A 20,023-nucleotide genomic window follows, 5' to 3' on the forward strand; every position below is an offset into this window, starting at 1 on the left:
GGGTGGTCCCTTCTGGTCTCCGCTCCAACTGCGACCAGTTTTCTTCTTCTCTGCCACCTCCACCCATCTGGCTCCAATCTCTCCTGCCTCAATTACAGTTTTGGGTTTCCCATCTAGGATGTATCTTTCTATTTCCTCAGGAACACCCTCTAAGAATTGTTCCATTTGCATTAGGAAGGGCAAATTTACTGGAGATTCAACACTTGCTCCTGATATCCAGGCATCCCAATGTTTTACAATGTGGTAGGCATGTCGGGTAAATGACATGTCTGGTTTCCACCTTAGGGCTCTGAACCTCCGACGAGACTGCTCGGGTGTTATCCCCATTCTGACTCTCGCCTTGGATTTAAACAGTTCATACTTGTTCATGTGTTCTTTAGGCATTTCAGCTGCCACCTCAGCTAAGGGTCCACTGAGCTGCGGCCTCAGCTCTACCATGTATTGGTCAGTAGAGATGTTGTACCCAAGGCAGGCCCTTTCGAAGTTTTCTAAGAAGGCCTCAGTATCATCACCTGCCTTGTAGGTGGGGAACTTTCTGGGATGGGAAGTGGTACCTGGAGAAGGATTGCTAGGGTTTGTTGGTATATTCTGCTGGGCCTTTATCCTCTCCATCTCCTCCACATGCTTCCTTGCCTCCATTTCCCTCTTGTGGGCAGCCTCCTGTACCTCCTTCTCCAGCCGCATGAGTTCTATCTGTCTTTCATGTTCCCTTTGTTTTTCCTCAGCCTGCAATTTGGCTAATTCCAGCTGTAGTCGAGCTGAGGATTTGGCCATTCTAACCTCTCTGTTTTTAACTAACTTTACACCCGAGGTTTAGAAATAAACAAACAAAACTTGGCTGTAAAATTTTGCTGTGCTGGAATAGAATACCTATTCTCTGATAGTGATTGTCAGCCTACAGAAAAAGACAATTCCCTTGTCTCTGCTCTGGGCCCAAATTAAAGCAAAAAACCTCCAACTACTTGGAAAACTGCTTACCCAGCCTAAAGAAAAAAAAAATTTCTTTTCAAACCTGTGCTCCTTGTAAAACAAAAAAAAAAAAAATCAAAATCCTAAAAAAAAACCCTGCCACTTTTGTCTCCAGGCAAATGGGTAGAGCACACACCCCCTATTTACTTTTAGGAAGAAAAGAAAAAAAAAAAACCTCTGGGTTGGAAGACTGTGAATTTCCCTGCAGGAGTTAAGTACCCTGCCTCCAGGCAAGAAAACCTGCAATTCACAAGATAATCCCCTTTTGTCTCTGCTTGGCCACAAAGCAGAGAGAAACCAAGCTGCTTTCAGTTTCAAAGCTGCCTTCTGGACTTCCTAAAAATTCCTTTTTAAAATCTGTATTTCTAGTTCAAAAAATCTCAACTGGATCTCAAAATGATTTCAGGTTAATCCCACCACTGTGCCACCATGTCAAGGTTCCTCCCCCACTCTGAACTCTAGGGTACAGATGTGGGGACCTGCATGAAAAACCTCCTAAGCTTATCTTTACCAGCTTAGGTCAAAACTTCCCCAAGGTAACAAATATTACCCCCGTTATCCTTGGAATGGCCGCTACCACCACCAAACTAATACTGGTTACTGGGGAAGAGCTGTTTGGACGCGTCCTTCCCCCCAAAATACTTCCCAAAACCTTGCACCCCACTTCCTGGACAAGGTTTGGTAAAAAGCCTCACCAATTTGCCTAGGTGACTACAGACCCAGACCCTTGGATCTTAAGAACAATGAACAATCCTCCCAACACTTGCACTCCCCCTTTCCTGGGAAATGTTGGATAAAAAGCCTCACCAATTTGCATAGGTGACCACAGACCCAAACCCTTGGATCTGAGAACAATGAAAAAGCATTCAGTGTTTTACAAGAAGACTTTTAATAAAAAATAGAAGTAAATAGAAATAAAGAAATCCCCCCTGTAAAATCAGGATGGTATATATCTTACAGGGTAATTAGATTCAAAAACATAGAGAACCCCTCTAGGCAAAACCTTAAGTTACAAAAAAGATACACAGACAGAAATAGTTATTCTATTCAGCACAATTCTTTTCTCAGCCATTTAAAGAAATCATAATCTAACACATACCTAGCTAGATTACTTACTAAAAGTTCTAAGACTCCATTCCTGTTCTGTCCCAGGCCAAGACGACTACAGACAGACACACAAACCCTTTGTTTCTCTCCCTCCTCCCAGCTTTTGAAAGTATCTTGTCTCCTCATTGGTCATTTTGGTCAGGTGCCAGCGAGGTTACCTTTAGCTTCTTAACCCTTTACAGGTGAGAGGAGCTTTCCCCTGGCCAGGAGGGATTTCAAAGGGGTTTACCCTTCCCTTTATATTTATGACAATAGTCATCTCCCTATTTGTGTGATGAATGAATAACGAATGCATGACTGTGAAGCAGCAATGACTTTATTGCCTCTGCAAGCAATGATTAAAGGGAGGAGGGGAGGGTGGTTAGCTTACAGGGAAGTAGAGTGAACCAAGGGGCGGAGGGTTTCATCAAGGAGAAACAAACAGAACTTTCACACCGTAGCCTAGCCAGTCATGAAACTGGTTTTCAAAGCTTTTCTGATGCGTACCGCGCCCTCCTGTGCTCTTCTAACCTCCCTGGTGTCTGGCTGCGCGTAACCAGCAGCTAGGCGATTTGCCTCAACCTCCCACCCCGCCATAAACGTCTCCCCCTTACTCTCACAGATATTGTGGAGCACACAGCAAGCAGTAATAACAGTGGGAATATTGGTTTCGCTGAGGTCTAAGCAAGTCAGTAAACTGCGCCAGCGCGCCTTTAAACGTCCAAAGGCACATTCTACCACCATTCTGCACTTGCTCAGCCTGTAGTTGAACAGCTCCTGACTGCTGTCCAGGCTGCGTGCGTACAGCTTCATGAGCCATGGCATTAAGGGGTAGGCTGGGTCCCCAAGGATACATACAGGCATTTCAACATCCCCAACAAAAGTTATTTTCTGGTCTGGGAATAAAGTCCCTTCCTGCAGCTTTTGAAACAGACCAGAGTTCCTGAAGATGCGAGCATCATGCACCTTTCCCGGCCATCCCACGTTGATGTTGGTGAAACGTCCCTTGTGATCCACCAGAGCTTGCAGCACTATCGAAAAGTACCCCTTGCGGTTTATGTACTCGGCGGCTTGGTGCTCCGGTGCCAAGATAGGGATATGGGTTCCGTCTATAGCCCCACCACAGTTAGGGAATCCCATTGCAGCAAAGCCATCCACTATGACCTGCACATTTCCCAGGGTCACTACCCTTGATATCAGCAGATCTCTGATTGCGTGGGCTACTGGCATCACAGCAGCCCCCACAGTAGATTTGCCCACTCCAAATTGATTCCCAACTGACCGGTAGCTGTCTGGCGTTGCAAGCTTCCACAGGGCTATCGCCACTCGCTTCTCAACTGTGAGGGCTGCTCTCATCTTGGTATTCATGCGCTTCAGGGCAGGGGAAAGCAAGTCACAAAGTTCCATGAAAGTGCCCCTACGCATGCGAAAGTTTCGCAGCCACTGGGAATCGTCCCAGACCTGCAACACTATGCGGTCCCACCAGTCTGTGCTTGTTTCCCGAGCCCAGAATCGGCGTTCCACAGCATGAACCTGCCCCATTAGCACCATGATGCATGCATTGTCAGGGCCCATGCTTTCAGAGAAATCTGTGTCCATGTTCTGATCACTCACAGGACCGTGCTGACGTCACCTCCTCGCCCGATATCGCGTTGCCATGTTCTGGTGCTGCATATACTGCTGGATAATGCGTGTGGTGGTTAATGTGCTCCTAATTGCCAAAGTGAGCTGAGCGGCCTCCATGCTTGCCTTGGTATGGCGTCCGCACAGAAAAAAGGCGCGGAACGATTGTCTGCCGTTGCTCTGACGGAGGGAGGGGCGACTGACGACACGGCTTACAGGGTTGGCTTCAGGGAGCTAAAATCAACAAAGGGTGTGCCTGTACATCAAGGAGTATTTCAGGCAGGACTGCACCGAGGGTTCCAATAAGAAATGGTGCACCTAAGTTATCGTTGTTGTTGGAACAAGGAGGTTAGCCTGGCCTCTGATTGATACATGGCTAGATTTACCTCGCTGCACCTTCTCTGTGAGTGACTGCAGTGTGATCTAGACAGGGAAGGAGGCAAATGAGTACAAAACAAATCTGGTCTATTTCTTGTTCTGACCCACTCCATCTATCTTTTACATCTTTGGCTGGCAGCAGACAGTGCAGAAGGACTGCATGCCATCCACATCTCATGGCTGCTCGGCAGAAGATGGTACAGTACGACTGCTAGCAGTCCATATCGCCTGCCTGCTCACCATAAGACGGTTCAATAGGACTGCAGGACTAAAGAGAATGACCTGGTCAAGTCACTCCAAATTTAGTCCCTGCGCCCATGTCTGCCCAGGCGCTCCCAGCCGACGTGGCCAGTTGCACCTCGGACACGACGAGGACGACTACCAATCGTATTGCACCGTCTGCTGCCAGAAGGCAATGGGTTGCTGCTACTGTGCAGCAAAGCCGTACCGCGTCTGCCAGCACCCAGGAGACATAGGGTGACGGTTGCCTGAGCTGGCTCCATGCTTGCCGTGGTATGGCGTCTGCACAGGTAACTCATGAAAAAAGGCGCGAAATGATTGTCTGCCCTTGCTTTCACGGAGGGAGGGAGGGAACGGGGGCCTGACGACACGTACCCAGAACCACCCGCGACAATGTTTTAGCCCCATCAGAGTGCTCCATTGTGAGTGCTCTGGACAGCACTCTCAGATGCCCGATTGTTTGCCATTGCTCTGACGCTGGGAGGGGCGCTTACAGGGTTGGCTTCAGGGAGCTAAAATCAACAAAGGGGGTGGCTTTACATCAAGGAGTATTTCAGGCAGGACTTCACGGAGGGTTCCAATAAGAAATGGTGCACCTAAGTTATTGTCCTTATTGGAACAAGAAGGTTAGCCTGGCTTCTGATTGATACATAGCTAGATTTACCTCGCTGCACCTTCTCTGTAAGTGACTGCAGTGTGATCTAGAAGAATGAGTCCCCTAGACAGGGGAGGGGGGGAAGCAAATGAGTACAAAACAAATCTGGTCTGTTTCTTGTTTTGATCCACTCCATCTATCTTTTACATCTTTGGCTGGCAGCAGACGGTGCAGAAGGACTGCATGCCATCCACATCTCATGGCTGCTCGGCAGAAGATGGTACAGTACGACTGCTAGCAGTCCGTATCGCCTGCCCGCTCACCATAAGACGGTTCAATAGGACTGACTGCAGGACTAAAGAGAATGACCTGCTCAAGTCACTCCAAATTTAGTCCCTGCGCCCATGTCTGCCCAGGCGCTCCTGATCGACCTCACAGAGGCGACTAGGAGCACCTCAGACATGACGATGACGGCTACCAGTCATACTGTACCGTCTGCTGCCACAAGGCAAGGGGTTGCTGCTACTGTGTAGCAATGCCGTACCGCGTCTGCCAGCACCCAGGAGACATAGGGTGACGGTTACCTGAGCGGGCTCCATGCTTGCCGTGGTATGGCATCTGCACAGGTAACTCATGAAAAAAGGCGCGAAATGATTGTCTGCCCTTGCTTTCACGGGGGGAGGGAGGGAACGGGGGCCTGACGATATGTACCCAGAACCACCCGCGACAATGTTTTAGCCCCATCAGGCATTGGGATCTCAACCCAGAATTCCAATGGGCAGCGGAGACTACGGGAACTGTGGGATAGCTACCCACAGTGCAACGCTCCGGAAGTCGACGCTTGCCTCGGTACTGTGGAAGCGCTCCGCCGAGTTAATGCACTTAATGCACTTAGAGCATTTTCTGTGGGGACACACACACTCGAATATATAAAACCGATTTCTAAAAAACCGACTTCTATAAATTCGACCTAATTTCGTAGTGTAGACATACCCTCAGTGTAAGTAATCCACCTCCCCAAGAGGCAGTAGCTATTATTCCATCAACCTAGCGCTGGTTTACACTGGGTTAGGTCGGTATCGCAATGTCTCTCAGGGTGTGGAATTTTTATACTCTTGAGAGATGTAGCTATCCCAAAGTAATTCCTACTATTAGACCTGGTCTGAGGGGGAATTAGCGTGGAGCCCCATGGTGCCCTTTTTACACAGTCAGCTTTCAGAGGAGAAATGCATCTGAAAGGATGTTTCGCAATGTCATCACACAGAAGGTGCTCGAAGAACTGTGGCATTTTTTGTTCTAAGGGCCTGAGTCCAATGCCTGGTGAAGTCACCAGGAGTCTTTTAACTGATGTCATTGGGTGCTGGATTGAGCTCTAAATACATGTTTCCCCAATAGTATTTTATCCCAAGTGAAATGCTGATTTATTCTTTTCTTCTGCAAATGTTCACTGATGAGTGGTTTCAGAGTAACAGCCATGTTAGTCTGTATTCGCAAAAAGAAAAGGAGTACTTGTGGCACCTTAGAGACTAGCCAAGCCACAAGTACTCCTTTTCTTTTCACTGATGAGTGGTGACTGTAGTCAAAGACCACGTGGGAATGATTAGAGTCAATTGAACATGACATTGTAAAGTCATTTCCAGCTTGTAATGAGCAACAATGGATGTGGTTAGGCTATTTAAATAAACATAGGGAGGAGAGAATGAATCATTAAGTAAATAAATAGTTGATGCTTAGGAACTGCCATTATATGTAATACTGTTGGGCAGATCTGACAAATCCATTTCTTTTACTAAGGGCTTCTCTACACTTAAAACGCTATAGAGACACAGCTGAGCCACTGCAGCTATGCCATTGTAGCACTTCAGTATACATATGCCAACGAGAGGGCCTCTCCTGTTGGTGTAGGTAAACCACTTCCCCTAAGATGGTAGCTAGGTTGACAAAAAAGAATTCTTCTGTTGACCTAGTGTTGTCAACACCGGGGGGTTAGGTTGATATAGCTACGTGTCTCAGGGGGATAGATTTTTCACATTCCTGAGAGACGTGGGTACACCGATTGTAAATTCCTGGTGTAGACCAGGCCCAGGAGAATATTTGCTGAAGGATAAGGGCCAAATTCAGAAGTGATTCTAAGAGAGATGTAGCCATAGCAACCTAACCTCCAATGAAGACCAGTGGTAGGTCAACAGAAGAATTCTTCTGTAGACCTAGCTACTGCCTCTCAGGTAGGTGGCATAGGTAGTGTCTACAGTGAAGTGTTACAGCAGTGCAGCTGCAGCATTTTAAATGTAGAATAACTCTGTAAGTAGATTTAATTTAATCCTTCTTTCAACTCATGGACCCTTCATTCAATACATATGTATGCTACGTCAATTTAGACTTCTTTCGGATCACTACCCCAACCAGTTTGTAATATACACCCACTCCCTTTAATACAGCACTTTGGAATTTGGTCCAGTGAGTCTGAAGTCTTGCCTATATTAGAGAGTTTTCCCTCGTGTAACTGTATCAGTCTAGTTCCATTAATCATAGAATCTCAGGGTTGGAAGGGACGTGAGGAGATCATCTAGTCCAACCCCCTGCTCAAAGCAGGACCAATCCCCAACTAAATCATCCCAGCCAGGGCTTTGTCAAGCCTGACCTTAAAAACTCCTGTAAACTCCTAATGTAAAATGTAAACTCCTAATGTAGATGAGCTGCATTGGTGGTCTCTAGATTAGTATGACTTAATCCAATGAATTACCAGAGTAGCCTGGTTTATATTATACAGCATGTCTATATTCAGAGTTTACAAACTTGCATGTGCTAGTGCAATGCAAAGAAGACTAAGGGCTGGTCTACACTGGGAACTTATGTCTCTCAGGGGTCTGAAAAATCCTCACCCCTGAGAGATGTAGCTATACTGATATAAATTTCTAGTATAGCCTAGGCGTTGGAGTGTAAATTAAACCAATATAAACTCCCTTTTGTATGCTTAAGTGGGTGTAAATTAAGGCTGTAACAGAGTTGGACCGGGCCAGCATGTAGAGGCTGGGGGGGGAGCCAGAATCTTGCCCATTATGGCTAGTGTGTAATTGGAACTAAATGAGATGTGATTTCGTGTTGCTACAGCTAATATTTACCTTACTGACATTGATACAGGGCAATATTCTCCAGAATACTGCAGTGTGTAATATGACCTTAAAGATGGTTTAACGGTCAAGGGAAGATCACACTTAAGAAGAAACGTCCAAATGCATGTAGCCCGTGTAGGAGTTTTTATTCTCATCTTCACCCAGCTGTCAGTATATCTGAGGGGGGGAAATGTGTAACTGGAAAAAAGGGTGCCTGGCCAGGACACCAATCTTCAACTGCTTTTCAGCAAAATGTAAACAATGACAGCCCTCACGCAGCTCTAGACTAAAATGATGCAGGAGGATCAATCCTGCACAGAGCTGCAGGAAAATTAAGACACCTGTACACATGCACCCCTTAATGATGCTCATGCAGCTCATCAGAACCCCAGGATCTGGCACTAGTCATCCAGTTTGCAATTGAAAATAAATGTAGAGAGTAGCGAAGCTTGTCTGATGGAAGCCATTTGCTGCAACCTTGGATCTCTGTATATAGCCTGCTAATGCAGAAGTTTTTTATTTGAGCCCTGGCATGCTTAGTTTTGTCTTAGAGTGCAACATGGTTATTATGTGTCTATATTTAACCACAGTGTTTTTTGCAGTAGTGTTGCTGTGGTTTTTCTTTCATATAGCACACATGCAACAATGGAATACATAAAACATTCTCATTACCAAAAGAAATTTAATTTTGCAGCAATAATTAAATAGGAAGCTGCCACTAGAACTTCCTGGCAGTTTTACAAAGTGGGATGCAGCTCTGCTTTTGAATGCAAGGGAAAGGCAGAGGACTATCAAAGTAGCTATACTTCACGTTGTCCAGAAAAGGTGTATACTGTGTTCCTCAAAGTTTTTCCCTCTTCCACTCTCTCATCTTCTGATCACTCCTTTTGCCTTCCCACAACACAATGGAACTCCTTAGTCCTCTGACAAAAGCCGTCCAGCTGGCTACCAGCCTCATGCTGCCAACCACTCCTCTGTGCTATTGATCCTCAGTCTTCATTGGAGATCCCTGAGAGATCAGTCAGCTTCTGGGAATGATAGAGGGGACCTTAACTTGGAGCCCAACTTGTGTTAATAGACGGTGTTTATGAACAGATATAACAGTGCCCTACCCCTTCACTGGTTGAGAATAATCAGTCACAGACTCTCCCCTACTAGAAGTAGGGAGTCCTATTCCACTATACTCCTTTGTTTAGGGGAAGGGGCAAGAGGATCCCAGCCTGAAAGTCCTTAATGCGGCATTGTAACAGCATGGAAGGCAATTTGGACCCCATTCAGGGGTGTTTCATGGTAGACCCCTGAAGTTCCTGTACTTATGTTTTTTCACTCACTCCTTGATCAATTTGACACTAATGTTTCCGTACTCTATGAATAGGAAAGTGTTGGCCTCTGACTCCCAAGGCTCCAAACCAGAATAAATTGTGAAGAAATAAAAACATGATACTAATGGAGTTGCAATAACCCCACTTGACTGACACTGTCCACCCAACCTTAATGTTGCCCTTTGTAGTTTGAAAATATCAAGGTTGGTCTTTATACACTTAAAAAGTAACTCTTTACTTCCTCATCCAAAACTCAAAAAGGCACTCTTCCTCAGCAAGGCCAACAAAACAAAGATGGATTTTTTTCCAATAAGCGAAGGACAGGTGCATTTTCAAAATATTGTAACTTTAAAACTTTTTTTTTCTTTTTCTGGTTTTTGCCGAACTTCTCAGGAAATATCTACCCTGTGATGAAATGTGGCATGTAAGGTTTCAGGCTGAAATTTGGGGGACATTGCAGGGGAGGGACAGAGCATTGAAAATTGGGCACATAAGGCTAGGGAAGCTATCTTCCATCTTCATGATGGAGTGACCTACCGTATCTTCTTCCCTTTAGTATGTTCACAATCCATTCAGTACTAACTGTCAACATGATCTCTAGTATTAGATCTGGATTAGCAACAGGGGTTTCTTGTGGTTGTTACCTGCTTTGCCAAAGATCCCAGTAATTAATTGGCAACATTTTGCAAAAGTAAACTTTTTACTGAGCAGGGCACAGGAAGGATAGGCGGAGTCTATGGTGCCTGCCTACAGTGTTCTGAAAAGTCACTGCAATGATTCTAAACATTTTTGTCCGCACAATCCATTAGGACTAGAAAACCACAATCTTTAAACAGGGAGGTGCCTGCATATTAAAATAGTTTGTATTTCCACTGACAACCTCCTGAGGTAAATGTTTACAACTAAATGGAAGCATGATGAAAAATTAATAGACAGGCCACCAAGATCCTTTTAGCTGATGCTAATTTTTTAAAGTTCTTGTAACAAATTCTACTGTCTGTTTAGACTGGAAGAAACAGCTTCACACTTGAATTGAATGTGTACCTGTGTGGTGGTGTGGTCCCAGGATGTTAGGGACAAAATGGGTGAGGTTATCTTTTATTGGACCAACATCTATTGGTAAAAGAGACAAACTTTTTCGAAGAGCTCTTCTTCGGGTCTGGGCATTGGCATACAGCTGATTAACTTTTAAAGCTTTATCTGTTTATAACATGTTTAACACAGTGTTGGTGCAATATAAATTACAAATAATAAGCTCTATGCAACTGGAGATTCTGAGAAACGAATTTCTTATTATAAGGGATAAAAATAAAATGCACAAGGGCTATAAAAATCACAGGATGCATTTTAAAAGATTTGAGAGAGAGATTCTGAACAGATCCACCCCCTGTGGGTTACCTTTGATGTAAAGGTTTGTTGAATTACTTGGATCATCTTTCCCTGGTATCCCTGATATAATGGTGTTGTAGTGTGAGAAACTTTTATTCAAGGGTTGCAAGCACGAACTCTGCAGGGGACCTCTTTGGTTGAATTGGAATGTGAGAGAATGTAGGAATCACATGGATTGTTCAATACAGTCCTTGAAACACAGTGAAGGAAAAAGCTCTCTCCTGAAGACACCAGATAAGACATATGATAGATGTGTCAATTTGAAATCTCTTTTAACAAGGGTCCCCTTTGGTTCCTTTGCAGCTTTCAGACATTTCTGTTGTATAAAGGAGTCCTCAAAGTTTCACCCAATTTATCTGCTAAGGACAAGCTGCTTTCTTCACTGTCTGTCCTTCTGGACTGTGATTTAATCATTCAAGATGTTAAGAGCACCTAGCACAAGGGAGTCTGAATCTTTTCTGGTTTTCAGGTGGTGCCACCACAAGACAAATAATTAATAATAAGAGTACAGACATTTACAGTGTAAGTTACTTGGAATTCAACAAGAGGGTATCCTAGATAATTTCCTTCATTCTCTTTAATGCCATTTGTGCAGTTATCTTCATCATGTAAGCTTTGTCCTTGTGATACCCAGAGTTTAATTCACCCTTTTTAGGAATACTAATAATTAAGGGGAGATAATTAATACTGATGATTAAGTGGGGCCATGGTATAATGGTCCGAGAATGGGAATGTAAGGCAGGAGCTCCTGTATTCCAGTCCTGGCTCTGATGCTGACCTCCACTGTGACTTGGGTAAATCATTTAACCTAGCTGCCTCCGTTTCCCCATTTGTAAAATTGGGGTGATATATATCTAGCTCATGTGTATCTCAAGAATTAATTTGATATTAATTAACTTTGAGATCTTTGAATGACAGGCACAACAGAAGTGCAAGGAATTATAATTAAGGTACATACAAGCATATTTAATTTCTTTACATACCCAAACAGAGCTTTTCCAATTTTAATATTTATTGTTTTGAAAATATTCTCCAGCTGCCCCCTATTTATTTTTTATTGTTCTTTTTAAATACAGGTCTGTGTCTGTCACTCTCTTGGTGTCAATAGATTCATAGATATTTATTTAGGTCAGAAGGGACCATTATGATCATCTAGTCTGAACTCCTGCACAATGCAGGCCACAGAATTTCACCCACCACTCCTGCGAAAGACCTCTCACCTATGTCTAAGCTATTGAAGTCCTCAAATCGTGGTTTAAAGACTTCAAGGAGCAGAGAATCCTCCAGCAAGTGACCCGTGCCCCATGCTACAGAGGAAGGCGAAATACCTTCAGGGCCTCTTCCAATCTGCCCTGGAGGAAAATTCCTTCCCGACCCCAAATATGGCTACAAGAATAACATAATTTACATCTTCATTATTAATACTGTTGTAATTGTCTCCTACATAGATAGTAGTTTTTACACTGGGAATTTTTATACTAGAACCACGATTGCACTGTGATGCATCAAATTTCCAGGAATACTTAAAATATTTTTCTGGGCTGTAACATACATTAAAGTACAGAATTAGTGGCACAGTTGTTATGACCTGAATCTAAAGTAATAGTATATTAAAAAACACACAAAACACTGAGCTCAATTATGAACTCCTTACTCAGATTGCTGAACAGGTACTTACACAACTAATGCCACTGACCTCAACGGGATTACTCATGTGAGTAACTGCTCACCAGCGTGATTAAAGGGTTCACAATTTGGCCCATTTTCAGAAAAGGATCAAGGCAAAGAGGCAAGCTGCCAGTAGGTCTGAGCAAATAAACCACAGTGAATGATACATCATCCAGCTAATTTAGTCTCTTTCTGTTTGCAGTATATCTAGGAACAGATTGTGATTTCTCCAACTGAATTTATTGTTTGAAATTTATTCAGCGCATTTTTTTCTCCTTTTTCCCCACCAAGATTTGATCACAGTTAGTTTTGTTAAGTTTTTGTATTCCATATTCAAAATGCCAGCTGTGTGGCACAGTTGTGATTTGGCCACATAAATCATAGTCTGGTTTGTGTTCCGCTGTTGGGTGAGTGCACAAGCGCTTCTGTCCATGAATATAAAATTCAGGTTCTGTGAATGTCATGTGCAACTTTGACATTGGCTTTCTACCAAAACCTATTCCAGTAAAACTCAGTTGCTTGAATATTCTCAGAAAATGATCACAAGTGGGGCATGAACATGGCCTAAACAAATTCATTTCAAAATCAGAGTGAAAATTCCCAGAAAACAACATGCAATATTCACCCCTGTCTAGCTAACAAGGATTTCTGGCTTTAATGTTTTCTCCTGTGAATCACAGATAGAGGACCAGATACTGAAGCCTTCTGCTGCTTCCCCTCCCCCCCCCGCCCTTGTTTCTGGGAGCGCAAGTTAGAGCAGCGTCAGGGTTCCAGAACAAGATCTTTTGTGGAGGAACTGGCCTGTAGGAACTCGGTGGGGGTTGCCAAGGTTTGTCAGCATCTACAGCCAGCTCTAGTCCTCTTTATTAAGAGTATGTGTAATCTTATCATTTTTGGAGGGTTGTATGAATATGGGTAATCTTATTTTATGTTCATTTTTGCTGTAAAAGCATGGCTTATATACTTAAGCAAAGTATTATAACTGTAAAGGATGAAAATGTAATGTAATGAGAGAGATGGGGCATGAAATGTGTCTGCCTGCATTTTGCAGTTGGTTTGTGCCTTAATGGTGTGTTTAGGCTTATTCACTTTCATGCTGTCCCTAAATATTTTCTTTGTTCAGCCACTAAGTTCTCTTTTGGGTTCTGTTCTAAGAATACTAGAACTTGTGTTTAGTTTCCAAACTGGAACAGGGTTCCTTGAGGATTTCTCCCATCTTGCTTATATTATTACGTTATGTATTTAAAATGTCATTTAAGATGCATTTGACAACTAATTAAGTAATATGCAGCCACTGAAAGAGAGACATTTAATTGTTCTTTGGCTCAATCCTTCTAACTTCCCCACTATTATTTTCTTAACATTTTTGGTTCAGAGGTGAAGTGGAAACAGTGATGGCACAAAATCTTAGTATCTTCTAAAGGTCTGTGGCCACCCAGAATGTCACAGTCACAACCAAGGGGACAATTTTGGTCCTTCGCTAGAAAAAGATAGACTCCTCCCACTTGGATTAAACAGAGAATCTCAAGTCTATGGCTAGAGCAGGTTCTGACATTACAGTAGAGGGCAGCGGTGATACTCCATCCAGTATTTTACATGTTTCTGTTTAACTTAAATTTTTTTTTTTAAATTCAGTATGTTTTAGCATTTTCAGGTGGCAACCATATTGTCTTTGTAGTGTTCTTTGGCCCTTAAAGCATGCTGTCACGGTTCCTCCCCCACTCTGAACTCTAGGGTACAGATGTGGGGACCTGCATGAAAAACCTCCTAAGCTTATCTTTACCAGCTTAGGTCAAAACTTCCCCAAGGTACAAAATATTACACCTTGGACTGGCCGCTACCACCACCAAACTAATACTGGTTACTGGGGAAGAGCTGTTTGGACGCGTCCTTCCCCCCAAAATACTTCCCAAAACCTTGCACCCCACTTCCTGGACAAGGTTTGGTAAAAAGCCTCACCAATTTGCTTAGGTGATTACAGACCCAGACCCTTGGATCTTAAGAACAATGAACAATCCTCCCAACACTTGCACCCCCCCTTTCCTGGGAAATGTTGGATGAAAAGCCTCACCAATTCGCATAGGTGACCACAGACCCAAACCCTTGGATCTGAGAACAATGAAAAAGCATTCAGTGTTTTACAAGAAGACTTTTAATAAAAAATAGAAATAAATAGAAATAAAGAAATCCCCCCTGTAAAATCAGGATGGTAGATATCTTACAGGGTAATTAGATTCAAAAACATAGAGAACCCCTCTAGGCAAAACCTTAAGTTACAAAAAAGATACACAGACAGAAATAGTTATTCTATTCAGCACAATTCTTTTCTCAGCCATTTAAAGAAATCATAATCTAACACATACCTAGCTAGATTACTTACTAAAAGTTCTAAGGCTCCATTCCTGGTCTATCCCTGGCAGAAACCAGCATACAGACAGACACAGACCCTTTGTTTCTCTCCCTCCTCCCAGCTTTTGAAAGTATCTTGTCTCCTCATTGGTCATTTTGGTCAGGTGCCAGCGAGGTTACCTTTAGCTTCTTAACCCTTTACAGGTGAGAGGAGCTTTCCCCTGGCCAGGAGGGATTTCAAAGGGGTTTACCCTTCCCTTTATATTTATGACACATGCTTTTTATTTTAAAACAAAGACTGTGTTGGCTAAACTATGTTAAACTCTATTAGGCTCTTCCAAGTTGAAACATAGTTTTAAACTTGGTTATAAATGGTAAGTGGGGCAGTGGGTTTCTGTCTCCACACCCAATTCTTGTGGCATTCAGAGGCAAGAACAGTGAATGTTGGGATAGCAGAGGTAAGGGTTCTGCAATCTGAATACCCCTGTTCATTACATCACAGTCAGTACTGCAGGCTGGTTATTTACTCTCTATATCACTTCCCAGCAGGGGTTCAAAGAAATCAGCAAATCTCCCCTATCAGAGCTAGGAATACTTAGCACAATTCATTCACGCACAGCAGGAAAGCTAAGGATTAATCAGAGGGGGAATGTTGTGAATTCCAGAGAGTTCTTTCTTTCTGTTGCGCAGCTGGTGGCAGAGCATATTGCTACATGAAAGCAGCCCTGTCAGTATCAATCTTCATTACTAATGCTGCTACATTCCAGAGAATGAATTGGCCTCATTTGGTAACTCCAGTGCTGCTGTTCCCCTCTGCTGGATTATACTCACCAAGAATCCAAATTCAAACACAGTGAATTTGCAAATTGTCATTCAGGTTCTCGGAATTACCACATTCCACAGTTCAGAAATACATCAGTCTCCAGTTCTAATTCTGTACGTGAATCACAGCTTTATGGAAACTAGAAATGGTAAAGACTATTAGAGCATACAGACAGTCCATCTTCTTGCCACTGCTGAATTGTTTACATTTTAATTTTACATCTTCCAAACTTGGGGGCTGCCACCACTTCCCTTGGGAGGCTTTTCCGCAAGTGCTTCTTTATATATTTTCAAATAGAACTTTAATTTAGATTGATAAGATACAAGACAAAGCCAATAAGTGCAGTTCTTTTAATATAATATAGTGGAATCTTGGGAAATTAGGTGTTTTCCACAGGATCATTTTCTTATAAATAGAGGTTAATTTTTGCAATTCTTGACTTGTTGCAAAACTCTGAAATCTGGGTCTTCCATTTTTTCCTCACAGATTTTTGTTACGTATAGTGAGTCGATTCTGCTGTCTGTATAATAATTTATTGGTTATTTGTATTGTAATAGAGTGTTTAGGAGCCCCTGTCATAGACCAGGACCCTAATGTACCAGGTACTGTATATAACATATTTTTCACACAATGCTCTACAACTACACCAACAAAAATTAATGTTTATCTCTGTTACTTCAGAGATGTTGTTAGCAATGGAAATTAGATAGTACTGCAAGAAGCAATCCCACCGCAGACCTGTCTTAATACCAGTCATAGGGCACATGCTGACACTATAACAAACTTCACTGAAGCTAAATTCTTCCAATTTTTCTGCCATATAAGAAAGACGAGTTCAAGGATTAGTCATTGCCGATCAATGAAGGTCTAAAGTATACCCACAAATATAGTAGCTGCTGATTTACTTTTATTGACTAAAATCAGGTTAGCTTTCATAGTAAAGAAGTATCAAGAAGTTTGTAAGGTTATCACTTGATCTGTACTAAAACCATTTTTTATAATTTTTTAAGCCCGTACATAAATTTGCTTTTAAATATCAGAGAGTTACAACTGTGTTAAATGTCTATATCTAAATAATTTGGACTCAGATATTTATCTAAATAGTCTAAGTATGTAAATATTTAACATATCTGCAATTTTACAGCAAGTAAAGACCAAATTTTGCAGCTGGGATATGTTAATTGCATTTCAGATTTTTTAATTTGCTACAAACTTTGCTGATAATTATATAGCTAAGTCTCCTGGCTTTAAATTATTGTCCCTCTTGCTAGGTGGCAATTCTAATAAATGATCAGTATGCAAGATACCATTTTTGTTTAAGGAATGCACATATCCCTGACAAATGTGTGGAGTAAAAGTCCATTTCTAAAAGGATCTTAAAAGCAAGGGAGGCATATTTTACAGTGTTTTTGTTGGACAGGTTTCAGAGTAACAGCCGTGTTAGTCTGTATTCGCAAAAAGAAAAGGAGTACTTGTGGCACCTTAGAGACTAACCAATTTATTTGAGCATGAGCTTTCGTGAGCTACAGCTCACTTCCTCAGATGCATGCCGTGGAAACTGCAGCAAGCAGACTTTATATATACACAGAGAATATGAAAAAATACCTCCTCCCACCTCATTACCAGCTGGACAATGGGGTGGGAGGAGGTATTTTTTCATATTCTCTGTGTATATATAAAGTCTGCTTGCTGCAGTTTCCACGGCATGCATCTGATGAAGTGAGCTGTAGCTCACGAAAGCTCATGCTCAAATAAATTGGTTAGTCTCTAAGGTGCCACAAGTACTCCTTTTCTTTTTGTTGGACAGCTCCATGTGGCCAGCCTCTGTTCCAGAGAGAGCAGAACCCCTTGGACAAATTCCACCTCAGTCCAATAGGACTCCTGTAAGTTCTGGAACCACTAGCTTCCAGGCTCCATCTTCAAAGACTGTGCCTGCTTTGTATTTGGGTAGGACCATTAAATCTAAATTACTCCTCTGGGAAGAGCAGAGGGCAGATCCTCAATGGGAATTTTTGGTTAAAGAGGTCTAATCACCTCATCACTCCTATTTGAAGGAGACTCCATGGCCCAATCTGGGTACCACTAGATCTCTTAGAGTGCGGTACTAGGGCTCCGGTGTTGCCTCAAAAATCAAAATCAGCTGTCTCTGATAGTGAGGTCAAGGCATCATGGATTACCTTAGCACCAAGAGCTTCAGCACCAGTCATTATGGTATCAGCCTCATGAATACCACTCTCTTCAATGCTAATCACTTTCTACTTTCACTAAACACGGCTCCTTGGAAGAAGCATAGGTCTGATGGGTTTTTTGACTGAGCTGTACAGCAGTCTTTTTCTAAGGATATGTCTACACTATGAAATTAGGTTGATTTTATAGAAGTCAATTTTTAGAAATCGATTTTATACAGTTGATTGCATATGTCCACACTAAGCGCATTAAGTCGGTGGAGTGCGTCGTCACTACCATAGCTAGCATTGACTTATGGAGCACTGCACTAGTTCCCACAGTCTCCGCCGCCCATTGGAATTCTGAGTTAAGCTCCCAATGCCTGATGGGGCAAAAACATGGTCGCGGGTGGTTTTCGGTACATGTCGTCAGTCACCCCTCCCTCCATGAAAGCAACGGCAGACAATTGTTTCACGCCTTTTTTCCATGCAGATGCCATACCACTGCAAGCATGGAGCCCGCTCAGCTCACTGTCACCGCTGCTGTTGTGTCCTGGGTGCTGCTGTCAGCAGATGGTGCAGTACGACTGCTAACTGTCATCATCCACCGCTTCTGCTGCAACTCTGCTCTCCTGGGTACCATGAATCCACCTCGCAGGTCCTCTCTTCGTTCTGTATAAATATCTATTCTTTTGGCATCTGTTGTCATCCACTGCTTCTGCTGTAACGCTGCTCTCTTGCAGACGCCATACCACAGCAAGCATGGAGCCCACTCAGATCACCGCTGTTGTTGTGAGCCTTGCAAACACCTCGCGCATTATCCTGGAGTATATGCAGAACCAGGCTAAGAGACACCAGCATGAGGAGAATTTTTATGAGGGCATGGACACAGACATTCCTGAAAGCATGTGCTGTGGCAATTGGGACATCAAGGCGGCAGTGGGGTTGGTTGATACAGTGGAATGCAGATTCTGGGCCCGGCAAACAAGCACAGACTGGAGGGACTGCATAGTATAGCAGATATGGGATGATTCACATTGGCTGCGAAACTTTCACATGCAAAAGGTCACTTTCCTGGAACTCTGTGAGTTGCTTTCCCCCACCCTGAGGTGCAGGAATACCAAGATGAGAGCTGCCGCAACAGTTGAGAAATGAGTGGCAATAGCCCTGTGGAAGCTTGCTATGCCTTACTGCTACTGGTCAGTCGGGAATCAATTTGGAATGGGCAAATCTACTGTGGGGGCTGCTGTGATCCAAGTAGCCAATGCAATCATTGACGTTCTGTTATCAAGGGTAGTGACTCTGGGAAATGTGCAGGTCATATTGGATGGCTTTGCTGCAATGGGTTTCCCTAACTGTGGTGGGGCAATAGATGGAACGCATATCCCTATCTTGGCACCGGCCCACCTTGCCACCCAGTAAGTAAATCACAAGGGGTACTTCTCAATGGTGCTGCAAGCACTGGTGGATCACAAGGGATGTTTCACTGACATCAACTGGGATGGCTGGGAAAGGTACATGACGCTCACATCTTTAGGAACTCAGGTTCCTGAGCAGCTGCAAGAAGGGACTTACTTCCCAGACCAGAAAATTACCTTTGGGGATGTTGAAATGACAATAGTTATCCTTGGGGACCCAGACTACCCCTTGCTCCCATGGCTCATGAAGCCTTACACTGGCACCCTGGACAGTAGTAAGGAGCCATTCAACTACAGGCTGAGCAAGTGCAGAATGGTGGTAGAATGTGCCTTTGGACGTTTAAAAGCTCGCTGGCGCTGTCTGCTGCCTAGGTCAGACCTCGGCTCAACCAACATTCCCATTGTTGTTGCTGCTTGCTGTGTGCTCCATTATATCTGTGAGAGTAAGGGGGAGACGTTTATGGCAGGGTGGGAGGTTGAGGATTTTGAGCAGCCAGACATCAGGGTGATTAGAAGAGCACAGCAAGGTGCGCTGCACATCAGAGAGGCTTTGAAAACCAGTTTCATGACTGGCCAGGCTTCGGTGTAACAGTTGTGTGTATTTCTCCTTGACACAAACCTGCCCCCTTTGTTGGTTTTAATTCCCTAAAAGCCAACCACCTTCCCCACTTCGAAATAAAGTAACTGTTGTTTTGAAACCATGCGGTTTTTTTTTAAAGGGGGAGATAACTGACAAGGTAGCCCGGGTGGGGGAGGAGGAAAGGACAAGGCCACATTGCTTATTGTAGCCACACTACAAATCAAACCGTTTGAATGACAGCCTTCTGTTGCTTGCGCCATCCTCTGGAGTGGAGTGGCTGGGTGCCTGGAGCCTCACATTTGAAA

General features: G+C 43.5%; 1 long non-coding RNA gene across 2 annotated transcripts in view; it reads left to right on the forward strand.

The window, feature by feature from the left end:
* LOC311525243 overlaps positions 1-19,819 on the forward strand; it is a 36,744-nt gene extending 16,925 nt beyond the window's left edge. For both annotated transcript variants that reach the window (XR_014712730.1, XR_014712731.1), the window contains exon 3: positions 18,214-19,819. This is a non-coding gene — a long non-coding RNA (uncharacterized lncRNA). The remainder of the gene's footprint in view (positions 1-18,213) is intronic.
* Positions 19,820-20,023: the final 204 nt, after the last annotated feature.

This window comes from Lepidochelys olivacea (assembly GCF_965140295.1).
Source record: "Lepidochelys olivacea isolate rLepOli2 genome assembly, chromosome: 8".
NCBI lineage: Eukaryota > Metazoa > Chordata > Testudines > Cheloniidae > Lepidochelys > Lepidochelys olivacea.